Consider the following 11,060-nt stretch of genomic DNA (forward strand, 5'->3'; position numbering starts at 1 on the left):
TTCCCTGCCAGGGGCAGGGTCTCCATCGTCGATTCAGACCCTGAACGAAGGGAGACATGGCGTATGATAGGGAAGTGACAGGGTTACCACTTCGGACCACCCGGGGCGGGGCAGGGAAACCACCGCAGATTGCGCCGCGCATCCTGTCTGGGTGCGGTGAGGGTTGCGCTGCTCTCGGTTCTCGTCACAACACCAGAAAGTTCTCGCGGAGCGCTGGCGGCTCAGTGGTCTATGGTGCCCTTGAATTAATCAGGCGACCTCGCCGCAAAGAAGAAGGGCAGCGTCTGAGGCCGCGCTCAGCAAAGCAAGCCACCCTCCAACCATGGCGGTATCCGACTCGAATAGCATTTTATGACCCGTCTTAAATTTTTCCTCCCGGAGTCCGAGACGTTGGGAATGTTCTGCGCCCCTTTGGTTGGTCTCCGCCCTCAAAGAACTTCTAGAGCAGCTTCTGCTTCCCAGATGGGGAGAGGGTGGGGGCCGCGGCGTCCCGCCGAGGCTGCCGAGTCTGTTAACTTTTTGTTACAGTCCGCCTGGTTACCGGAACCCCAAGGGGGTCAGACCCGCCTCGCTCGCGAGCCGCCTGGGCTCGGGAGGGTGAGCTGGGCGGGTGGCCCGGCACCTCCGCCTGGCGGGCGGGCGGCGCGCAGAGCGTGGAGTTGTGCTGGTCCCTGTCGGGCAAAGGCGCGCACTGCAACCGACTGGAGCGGCGCGCGGCTTTGAAGGCGTCCGGGCTCGCGGGCATCGCCGCCCGTTTCCGCCTCCCTGGCCTCGGTGCTGGGATAGCGAAAGCAAGGACGCGTGTCTCCGCGGGGCTTTTACACGTCCGGGGCAAAGAATATTCGGGGCCCATTGATTGAGAAATGAGGGTTGCTTCGAGGTCGCGGTTTCCGGAAATTCTGTTCTGGAGTCGGGTTGCGGGTCAGGTTCCAAAGGGACAGCGGCCCCCGGGTCATAATCACTACCTCTGCCCACTGCTTTCCGCAGCTGCTGGTCTTTGGGGTGAGCTGTTGGATTTCCCGAGCTTCGGATAAGGCACTAGTGGGCAGGAGGTCTAGATTTCGGCCTCCGATAACTGTCTTCAACCAGGGACCCAGGTACCGGCCCCCACCTTTCCGTTGGGGTCTCCACCCGCAACCCCAGCCAACACGACGTTCAGGCACCCCTCCAGGCCCAATTAGCTTCACAGAGGCTCGAGACTTGGGAAAACAAAAGAGGAGAAGAGAACTGAACCCCTCTCCCTGTGCCCACCCCACTCTCGGGACCTGGGTGCGATGGAGAATAAAAGAGGGCTGACCCCGCGGATTAAAACCGCTCCCTTCCCAGCCGCGTCCTACCCCTTCCCCTTTGTCCTTAACGTTTTTTATTATTGTCAGGAGTTGCCCAAGTCTCGAGGTTTAGCCAGCTGTGACAGTCACCCTTCCCACCGTTCCCGGGCTGTGACCCATTCTCGGGATACTGGTGGACAAGAATGGGGGCTCTGGAGTCCGCCGCCTGGATTCACGTCCTGGTTAGTCGCGTGAACCTCGATGCTCTCATCTGTGCAGTGGGAATAATGCAGGTTCTGGGCAGGGATGGGAAGAGTGAATGCGCTGGTACGGTAAGATGCCCCGCAGGCACGTGAGGGCCTCTCTAATTGTTAGCTATTGTCATCGATTGTATTGTTATTACTTCTACCACCAGCACTCCCCCTCCTCCTGGGATGGTGATTCTAGGGCCGGGCGGCAGGCTATCACTAGCGCCCTTCCAGGTGGAACCCGCCAGAGCCCCGAGGCAGCCTAGGATTTTCTGAGATCAGACAGGCTTGGGGCCGGGTTGGGAGGAACTGGCAGGAAAAGGACTGAACCCTTAATGTCAGGCGGTTTTGAAGCACCTGGGGCAAGCTATGGAAATCCCCACAGAAAGGCTCACTCAGTCTCTTAGGCGGCTGCCCTCCACCTGCCACGTTCTTTTTGATTGACTCAAAAACGCTGAATGAAGAATGAAGTCGCATGGAAACCCTCGCCGCGCGCCAGCAGCGGAGAGCGCAGCCCGGGAGGTTCGGGTGGGGACTTGCGCCCGGGGGCTGCTCTGCGAGCGGCCACGCACGGCCGCTGGACCTAGGGGGCCGCAAGGGCTTGGCTGGGCCGCCGGAGGCGGGAGGTTCTTCGTCCTCCCGAGCCATCTCAGTGAACTGACAAGCAAGACTACCGGGTTCAGGAGGCACAGGGCCCGGGGCGGTGACCCGGCGGACCGGGCGGCCGGAGTAGCCCACTGTAAATGCCGCAACTGGCCCCAAACACTGCGTTCCTGGACTGCACCAGCAGCGCCTGGCGCGGCCGCAGGGTTGGTGGATATTTTCTAAGGGGGAAAAAATATTTTAAACGCTATCTGTTTACTTTAAAATTTTTAATTACTTAAGAATAATGAATGGATGTCTGGGCAAAGATATGGACGTCACAATTATTTTGAAGGCGGCTTTTTTAACTTTAAACAGACCACGCCGCCAGGAGGAGACTCCTGACCCAGAGTCAGGAAATCTGACTTTACCAGCTTTACCTGAAATCTGGTGCGCAGAGTGCACCCTTCGCCCTTGTTGGAGTTCTCTCCTGTCTGCCAAGCTTTGCTCCTTGCCAGAGGTGTGCGCCATTGTACCTCCTCTCTGTCCCTGCAGTCAGGCCGCCAATTGGAGAAGAGTATAAATAGTAATTAACCAGGGAGAGTTGTAATTCAGAAACCTGGTTAAAACAAGTCCTCAAAAACTAGAGAATATGAGAGTGGGGAGACATTTTGAAGGCATTAAGAACAGAAAACGATGGGCACGGATGGTTGAGTCTGAGGATCAGCATCGTAATCTGTTAGAGAATGAGGTCGTGGCTGTGTCTGGGAGTCGTTAACGGGTTTAATCGGTTAATACACAGCCTGCTAGTGGCCTAACCAGTAGCCCAGGGCCTGGCAGATTTGCCTGACATCTCGGAATTTGATTGCTCTTCCTTCCACTTGGCAAAAGGAGACACCATCAGCCGGATCGGGAGGTGTCATGGTGAGATGGAACCCACCGAGGTGGTGCACAGAGCTGACCCTGCCACTGGCCGGAGAGTGGGAGCCTTTCCACCTCCTTCACCCTGCAAAAATCAAACGTGCTATTACGGACAGTCCATCCACACTGGACCTCCAGTTGGTTTTAGTCTGCGATGATGACTCTTCTAGGTTGACTTTTCCAATTCATTATGCAGCCCTCTTGAATCAGGCCTCCCAAACTTAGCAGGCACCACAGAGAGGCTCATCAAGCAGGCTGGTGAAACTGGGTGTTAACTCCTCTTCCACGGGTACCCCATAGTGTTTAGGAAACATGGGGCTATGTTTCAGGAGAATTTCACGTATGCCAAGGTGGAGAAAGCACCTGCCCTGTACATTTATTTAGGCTTGGGATGTTAAACCTTGAATGGTCAAAAAAAAAAAAAAAAAATCTGTAACTTTTAAAGTTTCACTTTGTGATTTTACTTAAGTGTTGGTAAATATTCTGAAATTTTAATGACCTCCGTTTGGGAATTAAGTTAGCGAAATATTGCGTAATTATTGTTTGTTATACAAAAATATGCCTTAGACTGTACAGCGGCAGAAATTCCCTCTACCACCTCCGCCTCCCTTTCCCATTCTGAGTTATACAAAATAAGCTGACACTTTAATGCTCTGGCCAACATTAAACAAAGTATATTGTATGTGTGTGTGTGTGTGGCATAATAATGGTGGTAGCTAACACTTACCGAATGTTTTCCCTATGTGCCAAGCACTGTTTCAAGTTTTACAGGATTAGCAAATTTAATCCTCATTACAGTTCTGTGAAGTAGGTACTTTTACAGATGAGGAAACATAGGCACAGAGAGGTTAAGCAATCTGCCCAAGATCTCACAGCTGGGAAGAATCAAAGCTAATATACTAACCCAGGCAGTTCTGCTTCAGAGATCATTCTGGATCATTCTGGATCATGCTTCCTCTCTTAAGTGATCGAAGCAGGATATTTATCATATAGCATGGGTCCAAAACTGAGTTTGCTTTAGAAGAGTTTGACAGCTTTCTGACATGCCTTTAGTGGTCTCAGTGCAGACTGCAGATTTTGTCATTCACTTGAAAAGAATATCAGCCCCCAAACAGGCTAGTTACTACATCTAACATTGGTTAATAACAAGAGTGAGGATAATCACACCACTGTGTCAGTTTCATTTTTCTGCAAAGGACAGTTAGAATCAAGGGAGTCAGTAAAATGACAAAAAATCCCTCAAGCATCCGGACAGAGAAAACATAGTGAGTGTCCCTCTTGAGATTTATCCTCTGCCATGTGCCCTTTTTAAGGCTGGGAGGATGTGGGGTTAAATGACATGTTCCAGAACTTCTTGGAATTAATTTATTCATAAAAAAGAGTGCCCCCAAATCAAGTCCATAATTGACTTGTACTGGTTAATCAGCAGACAATTACAGCTAACACTTTTAGCAGATTTGTTTAGAATGAAAATAGAAAATCTTGTAACTTCAGAAATCTCTCTCTTGAAGGCTAATAGCTGAAAATAGCAATATTCTCTACATTTTCAATTTAACAAATACTGAGAAAACAAAACTGCCCCCTATTTTTCTAGTCTACTTCAGAAAACCTGGTAGCAAAAACTGTTTCTGTCTTCACTGAGGGAAATTTAAGATAAGATCTGATTGGGGATAATCCATTTTGAAGTAATTGTACTCTCTCAGTCCCAGAGTTTAAACCAAATATGTAACTGACTTCCAAGATGTTGGGTGAAGATAAAAAAAAAAAAAATCTACATTTGTATGCAACAATTTGAAATACAAACCATCATGTTACAAAGCTGTCAAGATTTATTAGCAAGACAGTGGAGCATGTGTTGAACTCTGTTTTTAATTAGGCACCTAAATTAGACCATAAAATGGTTGATTAATCTTCTACAAGTTGAAGGGAAAATATAACATAAATTAACCTAATCATAAGTGTTTTCCCAGATGCTCTGAGTTAATAAAATAGTCAAAATTTAATAGCAACCCATTTGTTTTAGATAAATACGATGCTAAAATATATGAATTAGATTACACTTATTATCTTCCAAATGATATGTTATTATTGAACAGGTCTCTAAAAATTAGGTTGCAGTACATGTCTTCAAACATATTTATCAAAATAGAATACTACAAGTAGGAATTACATGTTGGCTAATAAGCTAGATTATGTTTTTTAATGGAATCTGATAATTGAAAATTTGTAATTTAGCACAGACTAGTATCTGTGAAAGATAATTTTCCAGCTAAAGTTGAAACTTTAAAATGACCTGTCACAGCTTCTGAGTTTCTAGTTTGATGTTTTAGTCTGAAAAAAAAAAAACTTTTTAATATTTTGAACAGTCAATGTCACATAACCTCATGCCACATATGTATGCTAATTTATCTTTTGGTTTATAATATGTTGTAGGAATAAGGTTTTCTGGTTATATGAAATGACTCCTTGAATCATTAAAATTATTTATAATTAAAAGCACACCAGGAATTTTTAAAAAGACAAACTCACCAGTCAGCTAGTTTTATGAATCAGGGAGGTGACATTTATTTAAAGCTTCAGAACTGAAATACGTGACTCAGGCTGCTTGCCGACTGGTTTCTATGTCAGTAGTATTTTGAATACTTTATGTTCTCACTCTATGAACATGGAAATTAAGTTGATTGACAGAAACACAAAATGCCTACTCTAAAGGCAGGGCATAATGAGCATTTCTTTTGCTGTGAATAGAGTTAGTTTCCAAATAGGGCGCTACCTCTCTCATTTAACAGTCGCTGATTTCAGACAGTAAGAGAAATTTCAATCCTAGGCTGTTGGGACAGTCAGGAATTCCAGCAAAATGAGTCCCCCAAGTATGTGGCATATTTTAAAGGGTAATGAAAACAATATGCTGCCTACCTCGAATGAAAACATTTACCATGACCGAAAAGAAATGAGATACTGATATCTTTGAAAACTAATTGTAAGTAGAGCATGAAACTTTTTATATATTTAAAACATTACCTTGTTGGAACTCTCGGATTTCTCTCAAACTACGCCAAAATAAAACTAACATCACATAAAACTGATGTTCGTGCACGCTGATTTTTATTTCTGATTTTTCTTGTCAAGAGATTTGGGGAAAAGTTTAGGATGTGAGAAGCAATTACCATCTTAATAAAATGATAATAAATAATTTTTATGGCAGCCAAGAGGCTATGTGTTAAAATACTGCTAATGCTAATAAAACCCACCATTAATTTTATTTGTACATAGATAAAAGTGGTATTAATTTCCTTTATAAGTTCTTTTAAATACAAATTTCACACACATTTCTGTAACCTGAAAAATATCAAAAATATCTTGTTACTGGCTCATTCAGAAAATGTACTTCATTGTGTCGTGGATGAAACATGTTTAAATAGCAAAGTTGTACTGCACAGGTTTTGCCTCCCAAAGATTGCTGTTTGTAAAAACTATGAGCGCGTATCTTTAGATTTAGAGCTGGTTAAAGAGTACTGTCCGAGAGGAATTTATATTTTCCGGACAGTAAAAAAAGTACACCCACCATACATGGTTGGAATAAGATATTTTTGTTCTAAATATGGCAAAGAAGACTCTGGTTTAATATCAAGTTGATTGTGTTTCAGCCCAGACTCTCTCGCCAAGGGGTCACTATTTTAAACACCATTGCCTAGAATGTGAACGATTCCATGTGTGTCCATGAAGCACCTTACACGTAGGATTCAGAATCCCTGTTTTCTCCCAAGTTTTTGCCCCACGCTACTTAACACTGTTACACTTGCTTAGAAACCCATAAAATGCTGAAAGATGGTTCTGGGCAATGTGAGGTTTGAGAAGCAAATGGAGAGTGAAAGAAACATTGGGAAGAGCAGTGAGAATCCCACTCGTGATTTAATGAATGGAGCTAGGGGGAGAGCCGCCCCCCTTTTTCAGGTCTGGGGACGGAAGTGTCCAGCAGGGCCCCAGCGGCCCACGATGTTGCCACGTGTCCGCTCCTTTCGGGAGCAAAGGGGGCGTTGGCTTGGACATCCCGTTGTGGAAGGGTGGCCGGGGGCGCTGCCACGGGCAGGGAAAATGGCTCCGAGCCGCCCGGCCTCGGGCATCAATCGACGCGGCCCTGGTGTGGCGCGGGATCGCCGCCTCTGGCCCGGGGGCCGCTGAGCCGGAGACAGATGGCGGAGCTTCCCAGGGCGGAGGCAGGGCTGGCAGCCGAGACTGGGGCCGCCTCCCCCGCCCCTCTGCGGGGCGGGTCGTTGGCCGTGGCCACGTGACCAGCCCCTCGGTCCGGCCTCACCTGTTGGGCTGAGCCTGGCTGAGCGGCCCGCACCCGAGGTGGGCGGTGCCGGCGGGACCCGTCTTCGCGCTGATTGGGTGGAGGGGCTGCGGAGAGACCAATGGGGTTCCGCCAGAGAGGAGAACCCCGCCCAGAGAGGCGGGCTGAGCGGCCGCGCCCCGCCCCCGCCGGTGCTGGCCTGGCTGTTCTGTTGCTCAGCTTCGACTCGGTGCTGCTGATTTGGTCCTGAGCTGCCTTCGCTTTCCAAGTCGAGCCTATCAGCTGATCTATTGTACTCTCTTCCTTTGGTTCCTCTCTCTTTGTCCTGTCTGCACCCTCCTGCACAAATTCTCCTGTGTTCTGGAGCGGAGATGTCTGTTTTCCGAATGTTCGGCTCCCGAGTCCTGCAGGGAGACCAGACCGCCTCGCCTTATGCAGCCCTCGCTGGCAGGACGTGGGCCCTAGTGGATTCTTTACAGCCAGAGAGGACACTTCAGCTTTTTCCGACCTTATTTTGGATCTGGGGAGCGGGAGGGGTCGCTGGCAAGAAAGTGAATTTAGTTGAATCAGTTTGCAAAGAGCACGCGTTTCGTTTCTCCCTTTCCCCGCCCCCTTTTCTCTTTGGGGGAAAGAAATGGATAATCCTCTTTCCACCCACTTCTATAATGGGTGCCTGTAAGGCGATTCCGCAGATTCAGGAGATAACATAGAATACCTTCATTTCCATAATTTGGCCCATTAAATGACTGGATGAAGAGAAAGTGGGAAGGATTGGGATGGAGAGGAGAGGAGGAAAAGGAAAAGGCCAGTAAGTCTCAAGCCCCCTCCGATTCCTGAATCTCACCTGGACTCAGACCGAGTGGTCCGCCCTCTCCCCAGCTCCTTCCCCGCTGCTCACTCACGTAAGGCTAGTCCTCCTAACCCTAAGCCGTGTGCACAGGGCCCTGCAGCCGCTCCTAGCCAGAGGAGGGAAAGGAAGGCTCTCCTGGACAGCCTCAGAGGGGAGAGGGGATCTCTCCTCGTGGGCACTGATAAGCCCACCCATTTCTCGGGCTGCCCAAGGTGGACTCAGCCCACAAACGCCCCAGCCCCAGCCTTTGCGGATAGGCTTCCTCCGTGGTGCCAAGAACTCTTGTGGATTTGAAAAAGGCAACCTTTTTCCTCGCGTTTCTAAAGGCCTATGAAAAGGGCACGTCGGGAAGTGCACATAAGACGCTGAACATTGTTGCATGAGATGTTGAAGAAATACAAAATTTCGTTCTTACTTCCATTAAAGAAGTACAATTTCCCTGGGGAGAGACATACAGAGCACACAATTAGAGACCAGTAATTCTCTTCCAGATAGCTCCTGGTGCGGTTTCCTAGCTGAGCAGCCCCTCCCTGCCCGTCCTGGCCTTGTGTACCGGAAACTCTCCTGGCTGGGTCCAGCCCTTCCTCTTGATGTGCTGTCGGGCTGGTCCCTGGTGCCCTCTTCTCTGATTGTTCCAGTCTGCCTCCGGGCACTTAGCATATGCTAGTGCTGCCAGTTGACACAGATACACAAAGCAGTAAACATCCTGTTCCCACGGAAGATCCCCAAGTGTGTGGGTGGATGAGTGTGGGAAGTAATGGGGTAAAGAGAGAAAGGCAGTGATCATTACCTTATCATTGATTTAAAATACTTATTAATGGAGGAAGCCAAAGGTGACCATTTAAAATCCTTTTCTATAGTCGATGAATAATACATTCGTATAAATCGTGTTTACTTACTTTTTCACTCATCTAACAAGGATTTATTGAGCACTTTTTAAAATATATACCTTTCTTTTTTTTTAAGATGGGGTCTTGTTCTGTCACCTAGGCTGGAGTGCAGTGGCACAACCTCTACCTCACGGGCTCAGGCGATTCTCCCACCTCAGCCTCTCGTGTAGCAGGGACTATAGGTGCACACCACCATGCCTGGCTAATTAAAAAAAAAAAAAAAAAAAAAATGTGTAGAGATGTAATCTCACTATGCTAGCCCAGGCTGGTCTCAAACTCCTAGACTCAAGCAGTTTGCCCTCCTCAACCTCCCAAAGTGCTGGAATTACAGGTGTGAGCCACCACGCCAGACCCAGACCATATTTTTAGAGCCGTTTTAGGTTCACAGCAAAATTTAATAAATTATACAGATTTCCCAAATACCCATCACTCCTGCACACACACAGCCTCCCACTATCAACATCCTCTACCAGACTGGTACATTTGTTATAACTGATGAACCCGCATTTGACACGTCATCACTCAGGGTCCGCAGTTTACATTAAGGCTCACTGTTGGTGTTGTACATTGCATGGGTTTGGACAAATGCGTAATGACCTGTATCCCACATTATAGTAGCATTCAGGGTAGTTTTACTGCCTCCAAAATCCCATCAGAGCACTTGCTCTCATCTAGGGCAAGGCAGCACTTAAAGCACTGAAGAAGTACAGGAGCCATGAACTTGTCCCCGAGAAGCCTGTTTTAGTCAGTGGACTGACATCTACGGGCTCAAGGAGATCTGCAGGCAATTGAAGCCTGATTTTTTATTTTTATTTTTGAAATCATTAGTCCTACTAAATTACTGGTAAATCTGAAAACCATTTAAGGAGGAAGCAGAAGCATGAGATAAGGTAGTACGAATTTTAAAATGTGATTTTTGCATTTTACTTTTCCAGTAGCTTTCCGAAGAGGGCTAAGGAGGTAAGAAGGGGCCAGAAAGTCAGCGACTGTGTGATTTTAAAAAAAGGAAAAAAAATATGTCTTAGCCTCGGTATGCGAAAACTTGCTGTGTGCAGGCGAGTGGGCCAGGCGCTTACTTAATCTTCACAGTGATGCTTCCTGTGTGATTTCCGTTATTTTCCAAGGGAGGAAACGGAAACTCACAGAGATTGCCTAAGGTCATACAGCTGTATCTGTAGGTGGCTCTACCTCTTGGACCTAAGGAAGACGGGAATGACTCCCTGAGGGCCTTTCAAACTCCACAACTTGGAGGCTGTCTACCTGGCAGCAATTCAATGCCATGTTCCTTCTGGACCAGTTTAAGCCATCTCTTCTGTTGTTTCTTTCCTCCCAAAGATGTAGACTTTTCCACTTAAAAGCATTTGCAAGGTTCTGTTTTTTTCATCCATTTTTCTGTCCCTATTCTCTTTTACTCCCCACACTGGTTCCTAGCCTGTCTCTGTTGCTGTGATGCCCGTGTTGATGGTGGCAGTCTTCAACCACACCATCCGTGTGTCAACCCAGCACTTTCCTGCCATCCCTGTAGCCCTTGCCCCAACATCTGTGCATTTGACTCCCCTTCTCTGACTGAGGCCTGCTCCCATCCCCTCCTCTACCAACTCATCCCTTCTCTCCCACCTGCCCTTTGCGCTGCCCCCCACAACCGCACCACTCAGATTCTCAGCTCTTGGGATCACACTGACACCCCTCTTCCAACATTTTACACTCTGGGGCCCATTGCTTCTGAGCTACATTGTCCAGCACCATGAACGCCCCACCCGTGGAGACACTGGGTTTTGTACAGTTCCCAGTAGGTGTGCATGAAAATATCTTTTTTTTTTTTCCGAGACAGAGTCTTGCTCTTTCAACCAGGCTGGAGTGCAGTTGATCTGCATGATCTCGGCTCACTGCAACCCCTGCCTCCTGGGTTCAAGCAGTTCTCCTGCCTCAGCTTCCTGAGTAGCTGGGATTACAAGCGCTCACCACCACACCCAGCTAATTATTGTTTTTTTTTTTTTTTTTTTTTTT

At 47.7% G+C, this 11,060-nt stretch overlaps 1 protein-coding gene across 1 annotated transcript in view; it reads left to right on the plus strand.

Annotated features, from left to right (window-relative positions):
- HS3ST3B1 (heparan sulfate-glucosamine 3-sulfotransferase 3B1) overlaps positions 1 to 11,060 on the plus strand; it is a 49,211-nt gene that overhangs the window by 1,047 nt on the left and 37,104 nt on the right. The window lies entirely within an intron of this gene.

Source organism: Piliocolobus tephrosceles, chromosome 16 (assembly GCF_002776525.5).
Source record: "Piliocolobus tephrosceles isolate RC106 chromosome 16, ASM277652v3, whole genome shotgun sequence".
In the NCBI taxonomy this organism is placed as follows: Eukaryota; Metazoa; Chordata; class Mammalia; order Primates; family Cercopithecidae; genus Piliocolobus; species Piliocolobus tephrosceles.